A 25,761-nucleotide genomic window follows, 5' to 3' on the forward strand; every position below is an offset into this window, starting at 1 on the left:
ATCTCATTTAAGCCAAACGGTCACTGAGGCTGAGAGGGTAGGGGACCCCCTGCATGTGGGGGTCTTTGGTGCTTTCTGAGAAGGCAGGTGCAGGCACAATGGACCCCAACTCCCCAAACCCTGGATTCTGTTACTGTTCCCCAGCATGACCGTTCACAACACTGAGGCTCAGGCATCCCGGGGGTTTCATGGCTCTCCTCATGTATTTTGCCTTGTGATCATTTCTCACAGAAGCAGAGAGCCCAGGGCTGGGGGAGCAGCAGTGAACAAAAGCATGCGCCCCATGCCCTTGTGAAGCTCAGAGCTCCAGTGCAGAGAGGGGCTCAGAGACCCCAGTCACGTGTGTCAAGGATTAAAGCCCTGCCAGCTTGTACTGAGTACTCAGGCTTATAATTAACACTGTTATCATTAGCATTTAATACATCCTTCTTAACATATGTTGAGGTGCATTTCTGGAATATTAATGTTTACTGAACATTTACGCTCCTAGAAGCAGGCTTTGGGAATTTATTAGAAAGACTTTTTCTTCCTGCAGTGCCCATTCCAGGACTGGGTAAGCAGCCGCAGACGTGCTGTGATTTCAGAGCGGTGGAGACCTAGTGGTTTCCTCCCCTGATGGCCGGAGCTGTGATAAACGGTGAGGCGGGGGGGAGGCAATGGCTCGGATGGACCCCAGGCTCCCTCCCAGCCCAGTGCTGGACGAAGCTCTGTCCCCTCCCTTGCTCCTGGGTGAGGATGCAGGATTCTGGGCTCCCAGCTCAGCACTCCCTGTGGAACCTGAGGAAGTTACTTACTTGAATTTTGCTCGTGCTTCAGTGTTGATGAAAGAGGACTTTTATGTGCTGACTCTGACTCCCTTGGAAGTTGTTGGAGACAGAAGAAGGGATATCAAACACTCTCCTCACAGTAGAAGGGGCAGGAGTTTTTTATTTGTGTGTTTGCATGTTTCCCAGATGGCAAAATCAACCCCGTCAGTCCTGTGTTAGGTCAGGGTCCTGGCTGGGCTTCCCAGAATGTAGGAAGAAGGTCTCAGGCTCGTGCGGGCTGGCAAAGAAAGAGCAGCAGAGTTGTGGTATCAGCCAGTGGAGTGAAAAGCCGTTCAGTTGTGTCCGACCCTTTGTGGTCCCATGGACATACAGTCCATGGGATTCTCCAGGCCAGAGTGCTGGAGTGGGTTGCCGCTCCCTTCTCTGCCAAGAAGCAAGAAAAAACCCAGCCTGAAAAGACAGAGCAACCATCAGAGCAAGACTCAGATATGACACAGATGTTAGAATTTTCTGACGGGGGATTTAAAACAATTGTGATTAATACTTGAGGGCTCTGATGGAAAAAGTAGATAGTACATGGGTAATGTCAGCAGAAAACAGATGGATAATGTCAGCAGAGAGATGGAAACTCTAAGAACCAATCAAAAGGAAACACTGGAAACAAAACCCACGGTAACAAAAATGAAGAATGTCTCCAATGGGCTCATCACAAGCTGTAAGGCAGCGGAGGAAAGAATCTGAGCTTGGAGAAAGGGCAAGAGAACCTTCCAAAATGAAACTCAGAGAGAAAAAGAAATGTGAAAAGAACAGAATATATGAGAGTACGTGTGTGTGCTCAGTCGTGTCTGACGCTGTGCGACCCTGTGGACTGTAGCCCGCCAGGCTTCTCCATCCATGGGATATTCCAGGCAAGAATACTGGAGTGGGTTTCCATTCCCTTCTCCAAGGGATCCTTCCAACCCAGGGATCGAACCTGCATCTCTTGTCTCCTGCACTGACAGGCAGATTCTTTATCACTAGTGCCACCTGGGAAGCCCATATGATCCAGAAAGTATACTCTTGGGTATTTCTCCAACTGATTCAAAAACTTATGTCCACACAAAAATCTGCATTTGAAAGTTTACAACTCTACTCATTATCACCAAACGAGATGGATGAAACTGCAGCCTATTATACAGAGCTAAGTAAGTCACAAAGAGAAACACCAATACTGTGTATTAATGCATTTAAATGGAATTTAGAAAAACAGTAATAACAACCGTATATGCAAGCCAGCAGAAGAGACACAGATGTAAAGAACAGACTTTTGGACTACGTGGGAAAAGGCGAGGGTGGGACAATTTAAGAGAGTAGCATTGAAACATGTATATTACCATATGTAAAATAGATGACCAATGCAAGTTCGATGCATGAAGCAGGACACTCAAAGCTGGTGCTCTGGAACAATCCAGAGGGCTGGAGTAGGGAGGGAGCTGACAGGGGGGTTCAGGATGGGGGGGACGCATGTACACCCATGGCTGATTCATGCCAATATATGGCAAACACCCCACAATATTGTAAAGTTAGCCTCCAATGAAATTAATTAATTAAAAACAAACAAAAAATTAACAAACCAGTTCAAAACTTATATATTTAAATAGACATTTCTCCAAAGATGATGTACAAATGGCCAACATACATGTGAAAAGACACTCAACTTCAGTAATTATCAGGGAAATGGAAGTCAAAACTACAATGACTTATTACCTCAAGATAGCTGTTATCAAAAGAAAGGTAAGTGTTAGTGAAGGTATAGAGAAACTGCAACCTTCTGCACCGTTGGTGGAAATGTAAAATGGTGCAATGGCTGTGGAAAACATTATGAAGCACCATAAAATTCTCTAAAAATAAGATTGCCGTGTGATCCAGCAATCTCACTTCTGGATATCTACCCAAAAGTGTTAAAATCCGGATCTTGGAGAGGTCTTGGTACCTCCATGTTTATTGCAGCGTTATTCACAGTGGCCGAGATAGAGAAACTACCTAAGTGCGCATCGGCTAATGAATGAATAAAGAAGATGTGGTTTACACACGCAGCGGAATATTACTCAGCCATGAAAATGAAGGAAATCCTGCTGTGGACAGCGACGCAGATGAAGCTTGAGAACATTTTGCTAAGAGAAATAAGTTGGTTATAGACGGACAAAACCCTTATTATTCTACTTCTATGAGTTCTCTAAAATAATCAAACTCAGTGATAGAGGGCAAATTTGTGTCACTGGGGTGGAGGGGGGAGCAAACGGGGAGATGTCTAAGAGGCGTAAAGTTTCAGTTAAACAAGATAAATAAGTGCTGGGTGTCTACTGTACAACACTGTACCTCCCGTTAATGATGCCGTGTCCTGCACGTGAAACTGTTAGTGGGTAGGCCTCTGGCCATTTGTTTTAGAGATTTGTTTTTTTTTTTTTTAAAGAAAACGTCCATCATACATCAATGCGGTGGATTTTTAAAAAAGGAATCCTTAAATTCTCTACAATTTTTGCTCCTTTCTTGACCCAGCTACGGAGTGCGTAAATGGCAATGCAGACCCACAGTATCTGGAAGTGGGCAGCGGTTCAAGTCCAGTGGCATCCAGATGGCAGGGTCAGAGGGCTTCTTCCCCTCCGGGGAGCTGTTGGGTGGAGGCCAGTTCCCAGGGAAACTCTGGTGGTTCACATGGAGGAGTGTGGCTCCAGGCCAGCCATCCACATTCCGGAAGCATATTCTCAAAGCGCAAACTGAGGGCGCGTTTAGGAGGGCTCGCAAGCAGCCTGGGGATGAGAAGGAGCCTCCAGACCTCTTGCGGTGGGTGTCTCAGCTTTCTCCTCATTCCTTTTCACATCCCACGTGTAGAAAGGGACGTCAGGGAGTGAGGGGGCCTGGTGTCCAGAAGCCGGGGACCCGCCTGAAGACCATGAGCCCAGGGAGACATGTCCCAGTGAGCACCTCCTGGGTGCCTGGCACTGGGCTGGGTGCAGGCTGCATTGAAGTTGGTACACTTCACAAAATAAAATCAAAATCTGAAATGCCCCTTGTTGAGCACCTGTTTTCTTCCTGACTGTCCCTCTTTTTTCTTCTGCTGCCCAGCTCGGCTTGCAGAGTCTCATTTTCGCAACCAGGGATTGAGCCGAGGCCATGGCAGTGAGGGCACTGAGTCCTAACCACTAGCCAAGCAGGGAGCTCCCTTGATGGTCTTTTTATACACAGAGGCTAGCTGTATCAAAACATCATTGAGTGTTTAGGTTTCCATAAGGGAAGCCCGAGACCAGAACCTTCCAGAACAAGCACAAGGTCCCGCAGCAGGTCAGTGCATGCCCCTCCTCCAGACCCCAGGCTGGCAGGCTGTTTCCACCACACCTTCTGCAGCCCAGGGCCCGCCACTGGGGGCAATTCTGCCCCCCTCCCGGGACAATGGCAATTATCTAGAGACGTCTTTGATTGTCAGGATTGGGAGGTGTCACTCAGGTCTAGTGGGTCAAGGCCAGGGGTGCTGCTGAATATCCCAGTGCACAGGACAGCCTTCACCCCAGAGAATGACCTGGCCCCAAACACCAGGAGGGCAGAGTTTGAGAAACCACTTTGCAGTTTAACCCCCACCTAGCAACCATCTCTAAAGGCTTGAGGATGAACAGTACTTAAAAAGGGAAAAGTTGGTCAGACTAGACAACAATTCTCCCAGCAACATCCAGCCTGGGACTCAGAGCAGCTGTTTCTGGCATTGCTCGAGGGGCCTCTCCCTGCACGGGCATGGCCGAGACCAGCTTCTCTGGCCAGAGTGGGTTTAGAGAGTGGAGTCGAGTCCTCCCAGGAGCATCCCTCAATGAGCTGCTGATTTGGCAAGTTGAATGGTAAACCCCCCACCAAATATCCATTTCCATGATGCTTTCCAACTGTGGCTGGAAAAGATCCTTAAGAGTCCCTTGGACAGCAAGGAGATTAAAACAGTCCATCCTAAAGGAAATCAACCCTGGATATTCACTGGAAGGACTGATGCTGAAGCTGAAACTCCAATACTTTGGCCACCTGATGCAAAGAGTCAATTCATCGGAAAGGACCCTGACGCTGGGAAAGATTGAAGGCAGGAGGAGGAGGGGACGACAGAGGATGAGATGGTTGGGTGGCATCACTGACTCAATGGATATGAGTTTGAGCCAACTCCGGGAGATGGTGAAGGACAGGGGAGCCTGGTGTGCTGCAGTCCATGGGATCGCAAAGAATCGGACATGACAGGAACTGAACAACAATAACAGCTCACCCTTGAACCTGCCAATGTGACCTTGTATGGGGAAAGGGTGTTTGCAGATGTGATGAAATTAAAGGTCTCGAGATGTGCTCACTCGGCATCGCTCGTGTGTGTGTGTGCGCTCAGCCGCTCAGTCCAACTCTTTTGCAACCCCATGGACTCTAGCCCGCCAGGCTCCTCTGTCCATGGGCTTTCCCAGGCAAGAATACTGGAGTGAGTTGCCTTCTTCCCGACCCAGGGATCTAACCCGCATCTTTGGCATCTCTTGCACTGGCAGGCAGATTCGTTACCACTGCACCACCTGAGTGGGCCCTAAAAGCAATGAGCAGCATCCTAACAAGAGACAGGGAAGAAGACACAGACCCACAGGGAGGGGAGGAGGCCGTGTGAAGACAGAGGCTGGAGGGATGCGGCCACGAGCCCGGGGTACCTGCGGCCCCCAGAGGCTGGAAGATGCGGGAATGACCCTCCCGAGGACGTTCCAAAGGAACCACGGCCCTGGGACTCCCCGACCCCAGACGTCTGGTCCCTAAAACTGAGGCAGGATGAATCTGTGATGGTTTAAGCCCCCAGTGTGTGGGAAGTTGTTATGACAGCCTCAGAACACTTGTAAGACAGCCTTTGGCTTTTGCATTCAAGCGCTTCAGGGAAACTGCCGGAGGATAGCAAGCGTTCAGAAACGTTCCTGAGCGTTTCCATCTAGGATCTCAGGTCCCAGGTCACCAAGCGTTCTCAAGCGCCTTTCAAAACCAGCTGCCACCGGAATGAACAGATTGTCGCAGAATGAAAAAGGCTGTTTGTGAAGGGACTTCTCTGCTGTGCTAGGTCACGGTCGGCGATGATCTGGTGGAGACATGCCCTAGACTCCGCGTGCACGGTTCTTGCCAGCCTTGCATTTAGCGGCTTTTCGCAGAGCCCAGCAGCCTGGCGTTGTCAGGCAGGGCGGGAACACGGCGTCTCCACCCCACGGGTGGGAAATTGACACCTGGGGACCAAGAAGCGGGAGACTCAGCTCCAAGCGATTCGAAGCAAGTGGCTCAGGCGGCTGGAAGCTGAGAGCCAGCCGAGCACTGGAGGGCGGTCACTGAGGCTCCAAGTCTTCTTCCCCGCGTTTCTCCCGGCTCCACTCCGCCTCTTCTCAACATGATCCTGGGGCTGTGACGTCCCTCCCTGGGCACAGGACGGCGTCCTGGCGTTTGCTCTTATATTCAGGACTCAGGGCCGGCACATCTTAGATGGGCCCCGCCTTGGTAACTGCTGACTTGAAATTCTCAAGAATTTATCTTTGAACATGTGTTTGGTAACTGAAGTCTGATGACAGAGTGGGGCACGCGTGTGACAAAGGAGAGGTAGGCAGCATGCCTGCCACCATTCCGTGCTATCTCCTCTTACATAGCATCTGTGACGGCCCAGGAGAGCGGGATTCTGGTGGACCCATGGTGAGGCACAGGTGATGAGCAAGACTCAGTGAGAGGGAAATGTAATTGTGTTACATCTGGAGACCTGTAAGTGTAGCCGAAGAATTGGTGCTTTCCAACTGTGGTCTGGAGAAGACTCTTGAGAGTCCCTTGGACAGCAAGGAGATCCAACCAGTCCATCCTAAAGGAAATCAGTGCTGCACATTCATTGGAAGGACTGATGCTAAAGCTGAAGCTCCAATACTCTAGCCACCTGAGGCAAAGAGCCGACTCATTGGAAAAGACCCTGATGCTGGGGAAGATTGAAGGCAGGAGGAGAAGGGGACGACAGAGGATGAGATGGTCGGATGGCATCACCGACTCAGTGGACCTGAATTCGAGGAAACTCCGGGAGACAGTGGAGGACAGAGGAGCCTGGCGCGCTGCAGTCCATGGGGTTTCAAAGAGTTGGACACAACTTAGTGACTGAACAACGACAACAACGCTTTCTTAAAACCTTTGGGATGCTTTGGAAAATCTGCCACAACTTTGATGAGTTATACATCTACTTATGTGTTTAACCTCCGTCTCCCCAGAGAGACTCTGAGTTAACGGGGGCAGAGGCATACTTCTCTGGATCACTGCTGTGTCCACAGAGTGAAGAGCAGTACGCTGTGACCAGGAAGCCGTCCATCACTGATTCTGGAACCGGAAAAGAACGGCGAGATTAAGATACTCAGTAAAGGTCACGCCAAGGGCTACACCCCGGTCTCCCACCCAGCAGTCCAGCATCTCTCTGACCACCCTCCCCTCTTTGGCCTAAGATCAGGAATGACTTTTAGGACTCCCTGGCACCACGTGTCCACGTGGCCTGACACTGTGGGCTCACCCAAATGGACTAGCCCCCCAGAGCAGGACCTGAATGGATGACTTTCCTTAACCCTGCTTCTACCTTCTTGGTGATCCCACCAGTCAGCCTATTCTTATTCCAACTAAGCATGTCAGGCCTCCATCCTGGGGGCATCTGGGTATCTGACTTGGTTGGGGGCGGGGATCGTGTTCACAAAGGCTGGATCGCGACCCCCTCTGACGGGTGTTTGAGGGTCTCCTCAAATTGACTTTGTAGCAGAAAGTCACCTGGAGCTGCTATAGACTACAGGCCGGTATGTGGCATAAGCATGGGATAATCTGGTCCTCTGATTATGCTCGTTTAGAAATTAGTCAATAATGATCAAAAATTACTCATTTGCCCACTAATGGGCCAGCGTCCGGGGGAAGAGTGCTGATTTCAGCAAACTGCTTATTACGCGGAGTGAACGGCGGGGGTGTGAGGCCCTGCTTGGTTCCCCGCCAGGATGGCATCCGCAGGCCTTCACTCCTCTGCCCTCACTGGCCCACTCTGGTTCCCAGCATCCTCCGGTCACCCTGAGGGCCCTTCCATGAGCAGCTGTTGCTGACTGGGTGGGAAGGTGAGCCCCCGCACTCCACTACCTCCACACGCAGGCTGCCCAGGCATTCCTGCTGGGTTACGTAACCCTGACCTTGGAGAGGGAGGGCCAGGCCTGACCCTGCTGCTCAGAGCCCAGGCCCAAGCCTGCAGGAGGCCCCAGGGCTGCTGGGGGCCTTCCCAGGCGGAAAGATAGCTCTGGCTGTCCTGCCCACAGAGCAGGTAATTGAGAGCTTGATTTGGTTAAAGAAAAATCTAAGTATGAATGGAACTCTCAGGTATGTATGCTTAAACCTCAAAGACGACGGGGTCTCGGTGAAGATTCCGGGGTGTTGCGGGCACACGTGTGGGTTTGGGGGCAGGGAGAGTGGGGTTTGAAATGAGGATTCGTGCTCCCTAGCTCCACCCACCTTGCAGATGGGAAGACTGAGGCTCAGGGGCCAGATCACAAGACGGCCTTGCACTGACTTGTGGGCTCTCCACTTCCTGGAGGCTGTTTCCAGGGTTCCCTCTGTGATCTCGAAAGGCCGGAGCTGACCCACCTCGTTTCCTCCCAAAAAACCAGAAGGAAAGGCTGACGGCTCAAAACCTGCCTGCGAATCCTTCAACGCCCCGCTGTCAAGACTTGGGACTTAATTTCATCCCCTGAATAACCGTCGTCTGAGCAACTCACATCTAATGAGCAGAATGTAGCAGATGACAGGCTGCGTGACTTCGGGGGCCAGAGGCCAGGTCCTGAGAGGCAGTCCAGCTTCTGCCGGCTCTCCTCCCTGCTTGGGACCCAGCTGCCAGGCTGCGGGGAAGCCTGGGCCACGTGGAGAAGACGCGGGCTGGCATTAAGCACCAGCCACTCGTGAGAGGATGCCTCCGAGAAAACCCAGGGCAGCCACGGGCTGGCTGCAATGCAGGAAGGACCCCCGTGAGCCCGGTCACCCCTGCTGATGCTCGGGACAGAGAAATAAACGACACTGTGGTTTTCAGATCTACTTTCTGGGGTGGGTTCTTGCTCTGTAACAGATTCCTAGAACAAGGTTCTGACGTGGGGTTCAAGACCCTGCGGCCCATGGGGGAGGGGCAGACACACAACCGTCCCCTCTATGACCCTGGGTGCTGAATCGACCATCCAAAGGCCCCGCTGGCTTCATGCTCACCCAGTTCCAGATTTTCATACGTGCTGTGTCAACCTCTGACCTTCAAAGTTTTGTTGAAAAGGTGGTCACATTTAAAAAACTGCATTTACCACCCAACCCACCAGCGGAGAGCAGCAGCTCCCGTGAACTTGGCAGACTTCCGTTCTCCCCTGGGTGGGTCTGGACTGCTTGCCAAGCTCACTCCATCATTTTGCTTCTCAAGGGGCCTGAGACGTGTGTGTTTCCAGGATAGCTCTTCTGCCCTCCACCCCCACGCCCGACCCCCAACTGGCATCCCTTTCATTTCCTTGCAGTCTCCTGATCCCTCCTTATTTCTTCATTGAGAGAAGACATTCTGGGAGGTTTCTTGGCGCTGATGTCCTGCATTTGAGGCCGTGGGGGCCTTCATTCTGGGGTCCACGCGGGTGGGAGAACCATCCTGTTTTCTCCACTGTCCCCTAAGTGACTGGTTTGGTAGACTCTGAAGCCACAGCCCTCCGTCTGCTGGGTTTGCCGGAGAAGCCTCCTTCTAGGAGGCAGGGAAGTCTCGCCCCACTTAGAGGAACAGAGTCTCTCATCCCGGGCGGGGGCCGTGGCAGCCGTGGCCCTCCCCTCCGGGGCCGGGGCTGTCTTAGCTCTCCTGACTGGCCCGAGCCGGCCCCCAGCAAGGAGGACTGCCCTGGACACACACGTGAGGGGCGGGCGTTTCCTGGGGATGCAGCCCCCCTCTCCTCACAGCCCCTGCGCTGCCCGAAGGCCCCCAGGATGGCCCGTCCCTGCGCCATTTCATCTCGTCTCATGTCCCACGAGGCACAGGGGCTCATTTTCTCTGTCTAGATTAATGATTCAGTACAAACTGTGCGGCTTAGAAACCCCAGGAATTGGTTCTCTCACAGCTGTGAGCAGAAGTCCAGAACCGCGGGGAGCTGGCCGGGCTCCTGGAGGCTCCAGGAGGTCTTGAGCCCGCCCCTGCCTCGTCCAGCTCCCAGGGCTGGCCGGCGACCCTCAGCTCTCCTGGACATGCAGACCCATGGCTCCCGTCTCTGCCGCCGTCCCCACCTTGGCTCCCTCTGTATCTCCGCGTCTTCCGCAGTTCCCATGACACCCAGGACCATCTCATCTTGAGATTCTGAGCTTTGTTACATCTGCAAAGATTCTGTTTTCCAATGAGGTCACATTCGCTCAGACCCAGGGTGAGGACTTGGGGGAGGGGGTGACATTTGACCTCTTAGAGCATGCTTTGGGCTTTCACATTTTCCCTCCTAACTTTTCTACTTTTCTTGTTCTTTGTTAAAACTGAAGTATCATTGATTTACAATGTTGTGTTAGCTTCGGATGTACAGCAAAATCATTCAATTTTCCGTACACATATGTATTCTTTTACAGATTCTTCTCCATAAGTTATTACAAGATATTGGCTATAGTTCCCTGTGCTATAGAGCAGGTCCTTGCTGTTTATTTTGTATCCAGTTCCATTCTACTTTTTAAAAAGATATCTGCTTATTTATTCATTGTTTTTGGCCGCATCGGATCCCGGTTTCGGCGCACAGGGTCTCCGAGGCCGCACGCACCCTTCTCTGGTTGCGGCGTGCGGGCCCAGCAGCTGTGCTGTCGGTTGCCCCTCGCCATGTGGGGTCTTAGTTCCCCAACCAGGGATCAAACCCAAGTTCCCTGCATTGGAAGGCGGATCCTTAATCCCTGGACCACCAGGGAAGCCCCCACCCATTCTGCCTTTTGACAGAGAACTTATGAACCCGTTCATACTAGGGTATGAATTCTTGATCACTGCTCAACAAAAGCAGTGTGAATATTCCGACTGCCTTATCAGTGACATTAGTCCAATAGAAAAACATGCCTTAGTCTTCCATATGCTGCCTTCGGGCACATAGGCCTTGTCCTGCTTGATTCCACCGGGATGGCCCTCCCGGGGTGTAGACACAGCGCCGGTTCCCTGAATGCTCACAACGGGCCTCCTGGGAACAGCACATCTGGGCACGGCTGCGTTCATAGGGGTCCATTGCCCTGCGTTTACTGAACATCTGGCTGCATCAAGCTCTGGACAGGATTCTGGCGTTCCAAACAAAGAAAGGTGAGAAAGATGCAACATTTCCGGTTTTAAAGGCAGAGGAAGGGCCCATAGGCCAAGAAATGGGGCCGGCTGCCTCTAGAAGCTGGAAGAGACGAGCAAATAAATTTTCCCCTGGCGTCCCCGGTAGGAACACAGTCCTGCTGCTCGGAGCCCAGTGAGACCCTCGTCAGACGTATGAGTTCCAGAACCGCAGGACATAAATCCGTGAGGCTTGAAGCCACCTAACTCCGGGGCCATGTGTTCCAGCGGCCGTAGGGAACTAGGACCAACCGTGGCTGGGTTTGAGAAATACCAAACCCAGCAGTTCCAAACCCAGAAATACCAAACCCCTCTGGTGTAGCCCAGAGGGGTGGGGTGACCCCCTCCCAGGACACAATGGCGGGCGGGCTCTGCCAGTTCCTCATTTGGGGGAGAGAACGAGGAAATCTTTACGTGCATGAAGGATATCAGTTGCATGAAGCTTTGTAAGCAGAAACACAGTTTGTTTTTTTCTTTTGGCAGGGATGTTATGGATGTGTGTAGAATCTGAATAGACAAAGGGGAGGACCGAGCCAGTTATAAACCAGAGGGCTCCCAGCACTTTGTAAATCCAGGGCTGGGGCTCTGCCAACCACACCATCACTCCCCGGGAGGCTGTGCCCCTAGAAGGTGCCCGAGGGAGGCTGCAGGACTGTGGGTGCTTTCTGCTTCCGGGTGCATCTCCCAGCAACACTTTTGCCCTCTGTCTACGGCAGGTCCTTCCCATGACACAGGTGGTACAGGCTGCTAATTTCCAGGCTTTGGCAGAACCAGTGACATTGTACCCCTCTCTGCAACACCCACTGCGCCAGCCAGTGTTTCCTCCTTGGAGATCGGGGTCTGAGCTTCTAGGAGCAGCTGTTCCCTGTTTCCACCTCCCCCGTAGGAGCAGTCTCAGAGTCCTCACGGGGCCTCCATCAACCAGATCTAAAGAACTTGACCCCCAGGGAGCATCCTGCCACCTACTTCTTCAGCAAATTCTGCTAAAATGTGGGTTTCCATCTCCTGACTGGACCTCTGTTGTTGTTGTTCAGTTGCTAAGTCGTGTCCGACTCTCTGTGACCCCATGGACTGCAGCACGCCAGGCTTCCCTGCCCATCGCCAACTCCCAGAGCTTCCTCAAACTCAAGTCCATAGCGTTGGTGATGCCATCTAACCATCTCATCCTCTGTCGTCCCCTTCTCCTCCTGCTTCAATCTTTCCCAGCATCAAGGGCTTTTCCAATGAGTCAGCTCTTTGCATCAGGTGGCCAGAGTATTGGCGCTTCAGCATCAATCCTTCCAGTGAATACAAAGCGTTGGGCCCCTCGCAGCGTGCTATGTGTCACACCAGAGTCACAAGTGCAGGTTTAGGGAGAACCACGGAGGAAGCGATTTATCCTGCCGGGCTCCCCAGAGGAGGGGTTTCAGGACCATGGGGAAAGGAGAGCTCTTTGGGGTGGGTGCTTTTTGGGTGGGCCATTTATCCTGGCATCTCTTGGCATCTAACACACAATCTCCAGACCATCACTGCACTCCTCTGTCGCGGTTGCCCTGGAAACTTGTCAGTTGTGCAAATTTCTCATTGTTAGAGGCAACACTGACTGAGTCCTGTAGATGCTGGAGCAACTCAAGAGGATCAGCAGGTGGAGGGAACAGCAGCCCAAACCCCGGATCCAGGGTCTGGGGGGCCTTCAGCCACCCAGTGTCTCCAAGCATCCTATGATGTCAGAGTCTGTCCCTCCCTCCCGTGGGGCCACCATCAGCGGTCACCGGCAGAGGTGGGTTGAGGTCATTACCTTGGCAAATGAAGTCATTCTGAAAGACTGAGAGCAGAGACCTAACATATCCTTAGAAATGTTCTTCATGTTCCTTAAGAAAAAGCAGTTTCTGGGAAAACCACTGGTGCAGATAAATTCCAGACCGTTGCTCACACCTCCTGCCTGCATTGAATTTGCCCTGTTGGCGCCTCTGTCTTTCATTTTCCTGCGGGGAGCTGTGCCTGCCCCTCTCCCCACCCCAGGGTCATCAGAACAGCCCGGCCCCCTCCCTCCCGCTGGGGTGAGCAGACATCCATGGTCTCTGGGGTTTCGCTGATATCATTTGGAGAGCCACAGCCAATAGTTTGGCTGACCGGAAAGAATTTGAGATAATGTTGTTCTGTCCTTCTCTGGCCCCTAGAAACTTGAGCTTATGCAACATGTTCTTTTTTGGTGGAAAAAAGAAAAATCTTCATTGATCACTGTCTGGGTGGCAGAACACGCAGATATGTGAAATATAACATTTTTCACATTTTTGTCTGAGCCATGAGGCCACTTCACCCTCTTTGTTTTCTGGTTTCCCTGCTGTGATGAACAGCTCAGACCTCTTATTCCTTGGTCTGCCCTCCAGAAATGGTTTTGGGTTTGTCCCATCCTGGGTAACTCATCTGGAGGAGCCCCGTGCACCCATGCTTCACCTGTACATTTTCTGTTTTGGGGGTAGGTACTATAGCTGCTGTGACAAATGACCACAAAGTGAGAGGCTTGAAATGACAGGAATGGATTCCTTCAAGGCCTGGAGGCCAGAAGCATGAAGTCAAGGTGTAGACAGGGCTGCCTCCTTCTGGGGGCTCTAAGGGGGGTCCCTTCCAGGCTCCCCCCAAGATTGTGGTGAGGGCCAGCGTTCCTCAGCTTGTAGAGCCCTCCATCCCGTCTCTGCCTATCTTCACATCACCTTCTCTCTCCTGTCATAAGGACACGGGTCATTGAATTAAGGGTCCACCCGAATCCAGGTGGAGGCATGTCATTATACATCTGTCCAAACCCATGGAATGTGCAACACTGGGGGGGCCCTGATGTGAACTGGGGGCTTCGGTGATGACACCCTGTTACTGCAGGTTCAGTTGCTAAGTCGTGTCTGACTCTTTGTGACCCCATGAACTGCAGCACGCCAGGCTCCTCTGTCCTCCATTACCTCCCAGAGGATGTTCAGATTCATATCCACTGAGTCAGTGATGCTGTCTAACCATCTTACCCTCTGCCACCCCCTTCTCCTTTGGCTTTCAATCTTCCCCAGTGTCAGGATCTTCTCCAATGAGTCAGCTCTTCACATCAGGTGGCCAAAGTATTGGAGTTTCAGCTTCAGTATCAGTCCTTCCAATGAATATTCGGGGTTGATTTCCTTCAGGATGGACGGGTTGGATCTCCTTGCTGTCCAAGGGACTCTCGAAAGTCTTCTCCGGCACCGCATTTCAAAAGCATCAATTCTTTGGCGCTCTGTACCACCTGGCCGGGGGATGTTGTTAGTGCGGGGGGGCTCTGCGTGGTTTTTCAGGGAACAGAGGGTATACAGGATAAGAAAACTCTGTGCTTTCTGCTCGTTTTTGCTGTGAACCTAAAATGAATTAGGAAAAGAGGATGACTTACAGACAAAGATGTTTTGAAAACTGCGTGCACGGCCGAATCTGAATTTCAGATAAGGAACAAATAATTTTTTAGTGTAAGTGTATTACCTGCCATATTTGGGACACATAATCTATCTGCTGCCAAGCTTACTTTGGAGAGGGATAGGAGAAAAAGCTGCAGACTCGGAGGAGGGGCACCACCTCCTGGTGGGCCGAGGGCTCCCGTCTCCAGGGGTGCCACACACCTTGCTGTCTTCTTCCAGACGGCGGTTATAGGTTTCTGTGCTGACAGGACGAGGTCACAGCCCTGGACCCGACGGTAACACAGTGTCAGAGGCCTGCGAAATCTGCGGAGGTGCAGAGGTCTGCCGAGTCCCACCCCAGGGGCCTCCGTGGACGCGGACGGTGTGCCCCAGCCTGGCACAGGCATCGCCTGCTCGGCTGGAGGGGACGGCCCCTGGGACAAGTTTCCGGGAGCAGCTGTCCTGAATTTCTGCCTTTCATCATCCATTCCAGCACCTGCTGAAGTCTTGGGGGATTCCTCTCCAGGCACTGAGCACTCATTTTGGCTCTCATCCTTGTGTCGACAATTTACTTATTTATTTATTTTGATTTTATATTGGACTATAGTTGATTAACAATGCTGTGTTAGTTTCAGGCGGACAGCAGAATGATTCATTTATTCATATCCTTGTATCTATTATTTTTCAAATTCTTTTTGCAGCTAGGTTATTGCAGAGTATTGAGCAGAGTTCCCTGTGCTATACATTTTGCTTATCTATTTTATTTTATTTTTTCTTTTAAAACTGTTTGATAGTTAATTTCAATATTGCGTTTGTTTTGGGTGTACAGCAAAGTGATCCAATTTTATATATATATATGAAAAAGTGTAAGTCGCTCAGTTGTGTCTGACTCTTTGCAACCCCATGGACTATACAGCCCATGGAATTCTCCAGGCCATAATACTGGAGTAGGTTGCCTTTCGCTTCTCCAGGGAATTTTCCCAAGCCAGGGATCGAACCCAGGTCTCCTGTATTGCAGGTGGATTCTTTACCAGCTGAGCCACAGGGGAAGCCCTATCTATCTATCTATCTATCTATCTATCTATATCAGATTAAATTCCACTATAGGTTATTACGAGATACCGAATATAATTCCATGTGCTCTACAGTAAATCCTTGTTGCTTATTTATTTTGCATATAGTAGTTTGTATCTGTTAATTCCCTACTCCTAATTTGCCCCTCCCTTCCTCTCCGTTTGGTAAATTTGTTTTCTATGTCTGTGAATCTGTTTTGCATAGGGATTCATTTGTATTATTTTTTACTTTTTATTTTTCAAGGACGTTTTTTTCACAGCTGTGTGTGCATATCAACCCCTAGCTCCTAATCTACCCTGTTTCACCCTTTCCTCTCCACTGATAACTGTAATTTTGTTCTCTAAATCTTGGAGTCTGTTTCTGCTTTGTAAATAAATTCATTTGTATCATTTTTTTTTTTTAATTCTACGAATCAGGGATCATATGATATTTGTCTTTCTGTGTCTGACGTGAGTTTCACTTAGTATGACCATCTCCAGGTCCACCCAGGTTGATGCATATAGCATTATTTCCTTCTTTATAACTGTGCCGACAATTTAAACTGGACATTTTTTGAATCTCGCTATCTGGTTGCTTTCAGATCCAGCCTTTAAAAATCCTGAACGAATCCCTCAGTGTTGAGAGCCGGGCTTTGAAGACCAGATGTGCCTGGCTGTCGTGATGGTGGCCGGCCAGCCTACCGAGTGACTGCCCCATCTTGTTTGTCGAAGGAGCAGCTGGACTGACCACCGAGTGAGCGTTTAAAGAGCCTGGCCAGGCCCAGGCCTGCAGCTCTGCCTGGGCAGGACGTGGGGTGCAAGGGCCACCCCGCCTGGGCCCCTTCCTCGGCTGCATCCCAGAGGCCATGGACCAAGTTTGCACGCTTGCTGCTGCGACAGCACAGAGCATCTGGGAAGACAGCTGTAGGGCTGGACCTGACCTCCAGCTGCGTGTAGCACACTGCTCCCATCACAAGTCTGCTTTCCTTGACAAGTAACCGGTGTTCCTGCCGTTTCAGTGACAGAAGGCATGGAGGGTGCTTTAAGGCTGACGTCTACGGGAGAACGGTTCACAGAAGGGAAGATGGCATGATACACGTACTAGGGAATCATCTACCCGTGCTCAGAGAATGCGAATGTGAACTGGGAATGCCCTCTACACCCAGCAGATCTGTAAGGGTTAGAGGGTGGCCAATGCCCAGCGCTGGGGAGGTGGTGGGGAGGCAGAACCCTCCAGAAGCGCCCACCGTGGGGGCAGACGCGGAACACACGGGCTGGAAAGGATGCACAGGGCCCTGTGGGTCTGCAGTCCAGCAGTCCGGCTGGGGGAGGCACACACGAGAGAAACTCTCCCTGAAGCCTCCCCAGCAGGGCTCACGTCAGGGACCCGCGCAGCCCCGCCTGTGGAAGGGAGGCCATGGGCCAGCCCGGCATCGCCTCCAGTGCTGAGTCAGAACATCGTGATGCAGAAGATGGACACGGCACCTCGCTCCATGGCGCAGGTGTGCCCACAGCAAAGCAGAGACGGCTCCTAACAACAGTAAGTGCCCTTCACACCCGTTAGGATGGCCACTGTCAGAAGGACAGGGGATGACAGGTGTCAGCCAGCATGTGGAGCAATCAGAACCTTGTGCAGTGTTGGTGGGGATGGAAATTGGTCCAGGCTTCCCTGGTGGCTCAGATGGTAAATAATCCCCCTGCCAATGCAGGAGACCAGGGTTCGATCCCTGATTTGGGAAGATCCCCTGGAGAAGGAAATGGCAACCCACTCTGGTATTCTTGCCTGGAGAGTCCTATGGACAGAGGAGCCTGGCGGGCTACAGTGCAGGGGGTCACAAAGAGTCGGACACAACTGAGTGACTCACACTTTCACTTTCACAGCCACTGTGGAGAACAGTTATGGTAATTTTCCCAAAAATTAAAAATGGAGCTACCATACGATCCAGCCATTCCACCTGTGGGCAGGGCCCAGAAAGGACCCGCAGCCTTGCTTGGCCTGAGAAAGTCTCCAGGTGGCAGGGCTGTCCCTGGGCTCCTCTGTGCTGCTGGTGGGGGGAGGGCTGTGGAAGGGCTGACTTGTAGAACTTACTGATTCCCCACCGTGAGCAACTTCAGGGACCACGGTGTCTCCCCAGAGAAGCAGAACCAACAGGGTGGCTGTATATACACATGAAGGTATGAATTATAAGGACCTGGCTCCCATGACTCTAGCTGCTGAGAAGGTCAGACCCCAGAGAACCAATGGTGCAATTTCCAGTCTGAGTCCAAGTTCAAAGGCAGGAGAAGACCAATGTCCCAGCTCCGAGACAGTCAGGAAGAGACAGTGCGTGCTCCCTTCCTCAGCCTTTTGTTCAAATCAGCACCTCCCTCAACTGATTGCTCCTGGCCCACCCACTTCAGGGCAGATGATGTGCCAGCCTCAGTCTGCTGATCCAGATGCTAATCTCGTCCAGAAACACTTTCCCAGACAGACACTCATGTCTGACCCAATATTCGGGAGCCCGTGGCCCAAATAAGTGAACACATAAAATTGACCCTCACACATACTGGACCACAGCACCGGGAAGAAAAGTGTCCAGCTGACTCTTGAGCCGGTGCCAAGCCGCTCAGGCGCACGGCAGCCAGGCCCCATCCCTGGGCCCTCCGGCCCTGCTCCTGCTTCCCTCTGGGTTTCCCAGGCTCTGTGCATTCCTGAACGGACCTCTTGGTCCAGCGGGGTGTTTCTCACAGAGCCCGACCGGCATCTCCGAACAATCCTGCCCTGTTTTATTGTTTGCGGTAAACAAGCTGGATTATGAAGAACAACGTCCTTCTTCCTGATTCTTGCCCCACACAACCCACCCAACCAGCCGGGCCTGTTCCTCACGACACTGGCCCTGAGAAGCTGGCCTCTGCCTCCCCGCGGGGCTGACAGGCCGGCAGCTGCCCCTCCTTCTGCGGGGCTTTTGAAGTCATGAGATTCCTTAAGAAAGCTAGTTTCGGGGGGAGGGTAAATGAGGAGTTTAAGATGAACAGATATGCAGTACTGTATATAAAACAGACAAATATTAGTAACAAGGACCTTCTGCAGAACAGAAGCAACTTAATAATCTGTAATAACCTATAATGGAAAAGAATCTTACAAAGAATATACATATATGTATATGTAATATATATGCTATGTATATATGGGCTTCCCTAGTGGCTCATATGGCAAAGAATCTGCTTGTAATGGAGGGGGACCTGGCTTCGATCCTTGGGTCGGGAAGATCCCCTGGAGAAGGGAATGGCAACCCACTCCAGTACTCTTGCCTGGAGAGTCCCATGGACAGAGGCGCCTGGTGGGTTACAGTCCATGGGGTTGAAAAGAGTCGGACAGGACTGAGCGACTAACACTTTTACTTTTCATATACGTGTGTGTCTAACTGAATCACTTTGCTGCACACCGGAAACTAACACAACATTCCAGAGCAACCACACTTCACAAAAAGAAAGGCAGAGCGAGAGAAACCAAGAAAGAAGGCCAGTTCCACCCCGCCCTCACTGAACAGGTGTACTCAGCACCCAGCCCTGGGGACATCTCTGAGCCAGACATTAAAGCCCAGCACTGAGGGTTCAGAAGTGACCGAGACACGGATACTCCCTCAGTCTAACAACGGGAGAGACCTCTGCCGGAGAAGGTGGAGGAATCAGGGGGGTGTGGTCCTCAGGGATGTCACCCAGCCTTGGAACATCAAGGCAGGCTGCCCAGAGGGACCCCTGTTCTAAAAGAGTTCTGAGGACCCCATATGGTTTGAATTGCCCGGGGTCAGTGGGAAGGGCATTTTCAGCAGAGGAAACACCGTCAGTAAAGACAAGATCGCCCAGGGTGTGTGTGGTTCTCCTGGAGTGCAGAGGGCAAGGCTGAGGGCCATGAGCCTCAGGGGGGCCCAGAGCTGGCGCCAGGCCACCACCTGCCTCTGTTCTGGGGGGCCCAGGATTCACCCTGCAGACAGCTGGGGCTTCACGGTAGGTCTGGGGCACAGTTGGGAGTGCGGGCTTCTCTCTTGACTCTAAAGGACCAGAAATGGGCTCCTTGTTCCCAGAGGACCGCAGGGCTGGTGGGGGGGAATCCTGGAATTCCCTGGGGTCCACTGCCGCCCTGGCTGCCTTTTTGAAGATGCTCTTGGTTGCTGCTGCGTCTTCTGGGGAAAGGTGGCCTTGGGGGGCGACCAGCAGGTGCCTGGGATCCAGAGGACACACAGCTCTCGGCACCCTCTGGGACAGAAGGGGGCCTGAAGGTGCCACGGATGTCACAGCGGGGAAAGTGGCCCTACCCCCCCCCGCCCCAGCACTGGATTCTGAAAGGCCCCGGGACGGTGTGGGGACAAAGGTGTGGTGTTTGGCTGCCAGCATCACCGGGAGCCTCCTCCAGTCTCCCCAGCGAACAAAGAGCTGATTGAACACTCTGGCTTCCTGCTTCCTAAGCCCTCGCCTATTTATCTTCCTCAAGGTGCAATTGAATCCAGGAGAGGGAGGGCCCAGCGGGGGTAAAGCTGTGATTACTGGGTCTAAACTACAGAAATGTGCCCGGTGAGTAATCCTGAACTGGTCCCGCCAGGCGCAGAGCCCAGACTCCGGGGCAGCCCTCGAGAGGTGGACTCTGATCAGACCTTCAAGCTGCTTCAATTTTCTTGAGTGTTTTTGTGGCTGTAGCCCAGTGAACGATCATCTTTGCCAAGGCGTAAATTAATCTATCTCTACCTTAAATCATATCAGAGTCATTATTTCCTGTTGAGAGTCAGACTGAAAGTCAGGCCCCAAGGTCATCTCAAGGTCCTTGCTACGTACAGATGAAGGGATGGCCAGTCTCCATCCGGGGCTTCTCCTCTGCCCCCATGGGCCTGGGACTATCGCCTAAAGAGTCCTAGGTCGTTTTTACTGGGTCTGCTGGTTTCTGTAAGACTGGAGTCCAGTGAAAATGTCTTTTCCATGGATGGTTTATCGAGTTCCTCCCTTGGTGGCAGAAGTCAGCTCCCTATGCCTGAGACATGGAGCAGTTGAGTCTCAGGACCTTATTTCCTGCTAAACAAAGCTGGGATATAAAGGTCATCAACCCCCGTATTTTCAGAGCAGAAACAGGCACAGAGAGGTGAAGTCAAATGCCTAACGTCACACAGCCAGCCGGTGGCTGGACTGGACTTTCGTTACTTTCCAACCTTATTGATGAAGACGAAGCACAATAAACTCCCCAGCTTAATGTTGTACAACCTGGTGGGTTTTGACAAATCTACACACCAAGGTTTTAGCCTCAGCACAGTTGGCATTTGGGACTGGACAATTCTTTATTGTGGGGGGAGGAGGGTCTGTGCTACACATTACAGGATGTTTAGCAGTGTCCCTGGGGGCCTCTGTCTGCGAGACACCTGTTCCCAGGTGTGATAACAGAACCATCTCCAGACAGTGTCACGCGAGGGGCCACAGCGTCCCCACGTGAGGACCATGAGTGTGCTGTGCACACCCGTGAAACCAGTGCTGAGTCCACAACTGCCACGGCCGCCGCCCCCCTAAGGTTCCGTCCCCGCCTTGTGGGCCCCTCTTCCCAGGTAACCACCACCCTGGCAACTGCCTGTTACCTGCTGCTATAGATTTTTCTAATATTTTCTAGACTTTTGTATAAATGGAATCACACAAAATGGATTTTTTTCTTTAGACTCTGAGCTTCATTATTTTCAAACTGCCCATAACTCACCCCTCTGTATTCCTGAGTTGTCTCCGAGGTATGGAGATACCACGCATGGCTTACCCGTTCACCTGTTGGTGGACGTCTGGGTAGCTTCCAGCTTTCGGCTTTTACAAATTGAGCCGTGGTACACATTTATGCACACGCCTTTGTGTAGACACGTGCCTTTGTTTCTCCTGAGAAAGTACCTTGGGTACAGTGGCTGGGTCATACCGAGCGGGTGTGTTTATTTTCTTTTTTAAAATGCTATTTCATTATGGGTTTTTTTTTGGGGGGGATTGCTTTGCCAGGTCTAACTTTTAGTGGTGACGTGTGGGACTTAGTTCCCTGACCAGGGTTTGAACCCAGAAACCCTGCATAGGAACGTGGAGTCTTAGCCACTGGACCACCAGGGAAGCCCTCAGAGGGGCTGTGTTTAAAGTTTCAAGAAGCTGCCACCCTGCTCCAAGGTGGCCACGGCTCTGACTCCAGGCTCCTCATCTTCCGTCTGCTCCTCACTCGTGAGTCTCCAGGAGAAGGCAGACCTGGTGGGTGGGATTCCTGGGGGCCTGGAGACCCGCAGAAGGTTATGGATCATCTAGAAAAATGCCAAGGAGAGGAGGCTGAAAAGCCTGGTGTAAAGCACCAAAGACTCCCTCCCCTCGACTGGGGCCAGTGCAGACCCCAACCAGGACCTGCCCCGAGCTGGACCCCACACCTTATTCCACAGGTCTTACAGTCTACATCCTGGATGGTGAAATTGCCTTCCTGAGAGCCTGGGGCTTCCCCCGACCCCGAGACAGGTCACGTTCCTGGGATAACTTAGCCAGTTTCAATGACTTGAAACTCTTTTCAAATCGGAAAATACACTCCACTTAAAACACACACTCCTGTCATCATGGGAACCTACTTCTTGCTTGTCAATTTCATATGACTGTTTCACATATTGATTGTGTCTGACTCTATTTGAGTTTTTCCCTTTGGTTGCTTCCATGAGCAACATATTTGGATCACAGAGATGAAGGCACAGTAAACTTCCAGAGAGCCTAATATGTCAAGTTACTTTTCTTTCCATTCACATGGCATCATTTCTTAAGTGCAAATTCCACTAAGTGGAAAAATTTTTAAGCCACAAGGTAAGCCTGGAAGGGCTGGAGAACTGACCAGTCCTTGTGAAATTTTTTCCTTTCTTTAAAATCCTTTACAAACGCTTTCAAAATGGATCTAATGACACAATAGATAATCCTGAATTCTTGCATTAAATGAGATTTATTTTTTCAAAGATAAATATAAGCCTTTCAGCTCGGGAAACAAGTAAGAGTACAAAGAGTTTTCTTATTTCTAGAAATGTGGGATTAACATTTGATCCTTAATTTTAATGAGAAACAGATTAGTTCTGTGTAGGACATTAAGAATTAGTCCTGGGTATAATACTATTTTAAACCATAAGTTCTTTCACTCAGAGATTCTGGTGAAACTTTAGTTTTTTGGCTAGATGGTGAATCAGAGTCATTTGAAAATATGGCTACTATGGAAAATTTCTAGAATCACACCAAGAAATTATGATCTCTGATAAGTGAAACTGGGGGTCAGACTAGGAGAAAAGCTCATCTTTTTTTAATTGTATACCCCTTTCATAATACTTGGAATTTTTTTTACCATCTGTGCAATAGATTTATAATTTAAAAAGAAGGCAGAACATGATTTTTGAGGCATCACCCATAATTTTCAATATTAAGGGGCAAATATTGTTCATCTTTTAGAATTTATTTTCGCAGGTGACTTTTATGCATTTAAGTACATATACATGCATGTGAAGTTATGAAAAAACATATAATAGCAAGCATTTTCAGACAGCATGTTTCAAGCTATAGAACATGTCTTTCTGTATTAGCAAATCCACCTTGTTTAATGCTAATCTGGACGGTCAGTCTGTGATCTAGACAAGGGCTCAAGATCTTCTCACACCCTAAGTCTATCAGCCAGTTTGTCACCGCAGTAACAGGCAGCCCTGAGCACTCAGTGGCTGTCTGCCCCGAAGTGTGTCTTTCTTATTCACTGGAGCGTGAGGGGTGGCCTTGGCTCCTCCAGGCCTCCCGGGCTCTGCTGGCCTGGGTCCAGGCTGTGGGTCAGAGGAGGCTCAGGTGAGGCCCTGTCACGTGTCCCTCATTCTGGGCTGAGGCTGCGGGAGCAGCATGTGTGAGGTCTGTCCTCCTGGTGGACATCAGGAAGGTGGCGGGCCGGCGGGCACCCAGGCTGCACATCCACTGTCAGCCCAAGATGACGGGCCCCGTCACCCACTGAACAAAGCAAGACAAATCCAGAGGGTGGGGAGGTGTGCTCCACCTACAGAGGAAGGGCCGGGCGGGTGGGAGAAGACAGCTGCTGTTCACGGAACCAAAAGGCAATCCAGCACGCATATGGAAAGAAAGGAAAAGGAAGCTGGGCTTCTGCTGGTTAAGTAGCTAACCGTGATACTTTGTTGTTGGCACACCAGTTCTTTAAATCTTGTTCCATATTGGTTTTTGGGCTTGAAAGGTGAGCATGTTAGTGAGTAGAATATAATTTGTGCTAATAATAATACTATCACGGATAACTAAGAATAACTCACCTTTTGAGCACTTATTATAAGCTTTTTACTTGAATTATTCCAATTTTCATCCAACCAGATAAAATAGTCATCATTATTATTCCCATTTGAAAGATAAGAAAACTGAGGCTTAGAAGATTAATTTAGTTGTCCAAAGTCATGTGACTGGTAAGTAACAAACACAGCTCTGTTTGGCTTCAAGTCATGCTCTTTGACGCTATAAATTCTGAAGCCACTGTTTTAGAAGCATGTGCATGCCTGTGAGTTTAATATTCTCTTTCCTACTGATATAGGAGGAGACTATATCGCCTGCTTCCAGGGAGAGGAAATGACCCACATCAGAATAATCCATTGAGCGGTGGATGCCATAAATGAAGGCTCAGTCCCTAAGAAGGTTGTTCCTGCATTTCTGTTTAAGACGTGGCCTCACCATAAGCACTGCTGAGGCTGGTCTATGCTGTTTCTTGTCTCCTCCCTTTCCTGAACACATCCCAGAGGATACCACATTTCCCAGCCCCCTTCACGATGGACACGGCCATGTGACCAACGTTCCTTAGTCAACAAGGAAAAAGCATCAGCAGATGCAGAGGCGGTTTGAATGCTGGTGGGGGTTCTCTCCCTTTGCGGTGACAACTTACAGGCATGTGAAGGAGAGCTTTCCTGGAAAGCCACCCAGACCCACAGTGGTGATGAAGAAGCAGACTGATTGTGTGAAACCAACTGGAGCTGGGGGACGTTTGTTATCACAGCATAACTCAGCCTGCACTGGCTGATACAAGTTCCTTCTGGCTGCCTCCAGCACCACACATCTCTCCTTTTATGAAGGCTTGATCTCTGACCAGCTCATTTAAAAGAAATATTTCTTCATCTATTATGTCAACAAAAAAAAATACGAGCCTACCCTGCCATCTTCTTTCTCTCTGATCTAAAACCAGCTCCCTGGGGGCAGCTCTGTATCTGCCTGCTCTGGTGAGGATGGAGTCTCCATGGTAGGGAGACCAGCGGGGCCCTCACCCAGCACTGCCATCGCTCGACGGGGCGGATGGCTGTCCCTGAAGCCCGTCCGGCCCCACAGGCTGGTCCCTTTGTGCAGCTAACAGGTCTTGGGCTCCCATTTCTAGCTATGTATTAGGACTGGGATAACGACGCCCCCAGCTTTCATGGGCCACTGGACTGTCTGTCAAGCCTCAGCAACCCAATGAGCCCCCAGCTTTCCTCGTGCAAAGACCATCAGCACCTCTCCACGATGTGCTTGCTGGGCAGGCTCTTTCACAGCCATTTCAGTAGTTATTAATCCCACGACCCAGGGAGACATGTTAAAAATAAAGCAACTAAGAGCTGAAATTAAATCTTTGGAAGCAAGCCAGGGCTCCATGTGGGACAGTATTTCAGCCCCATGTCGTGGCCAGTGGGTAGAACATAGCCTCTCCTTTGCCTTCGCACGACAGGACCCATCTCCAACCCCGGAGACCGCATCCGCCCTCCATCTCCCCCTAAGGTTCGGCCTGGGGAGTCTTAAGCCAGACAAAAGCCAGCTCCATCTCGCTGCTTTAATTTTTTCCAACCCTGCCTTCCGCTTAATTTGATATTTTTTCACAACACACATGGGAACAAAAACTCGTCACCCTGCAAGCTCTCATTATGGAATCAAAAATAAAACTGAATAAAATAATTCAGGTATGGGATCTATATTCAATAGTTGTGAAAAGCATCGATGCCAAATTCCACAATTGCCTTTGCATCTTTTGTCTGTCTTCACTTAGGTTCAAACCTCCTTTTTCTTTTGCGTCTCTCACGGCGGCAAAATATAGTCCTCTCCCGGCCTGTGATGCTCTTAATGTAAACTCTGCAGCTTTCACGCTAAAAAGCACTCAGGGAATCCGTGGGAAGGAATCATTAAGTGGAAGACACTGGTTATAATTCTTTGTAATGTGCCTTCCGTGA

At 50.8% G+C, this 25,761-nt stretch overlaps 2 long non-coding RNA genes across 2 annotated transcripts; one reads left to right on the forward strand and one right to left on the reverse strand.

Moving 5' to 3' along the window:
- Nucleotides 1-3,197: 3,197 nt before the first annotated feature.
- LOC145523467 (uncharacterized) lies at nt 3,198-10,109 on the reverse strand. The gene is made up of 2 exons (XR_014066589.1): nt 8,283-10,109; nt 3,198-7,127 (listed from the first exon to the last, which is right to left on the reverse strand). It is a non-coding gene; the product is annotated as an uncharacterized LOC145523467 (long non-coding RNA).
- Nucleotides 8,978-25,489, forward strand: LOC145523468 (uncharacterized). The gene is made up of 3 exons (XR_014066590.1): nt 8,978-9,084; nt 16,150-17,087; nt 24,111-25,489. It is a non-coding gene; the product is annotated as an uncharacterized LOC145523468 (long non-coding RNA).
- Nucleotides 25,490-25,761: the final 272 nt, after the last annotated feature.

Source organism: Giraffa tippelskirchi, chromosome 10 (assembly GCF_054371585.1).
Source record: "Giraffa tippelskirchi isolate mGirTip1 chromosome 10, T2T-mGirTip1v1.2.pri, whole genome shotgun sequence".
Taxonomy (NCBI): Eukaryota; Metazoa; Chordata; class Mammalia; order Artiodactyla; family Giraffidae; genus Giraffa; species Giraffa tippelskirchi.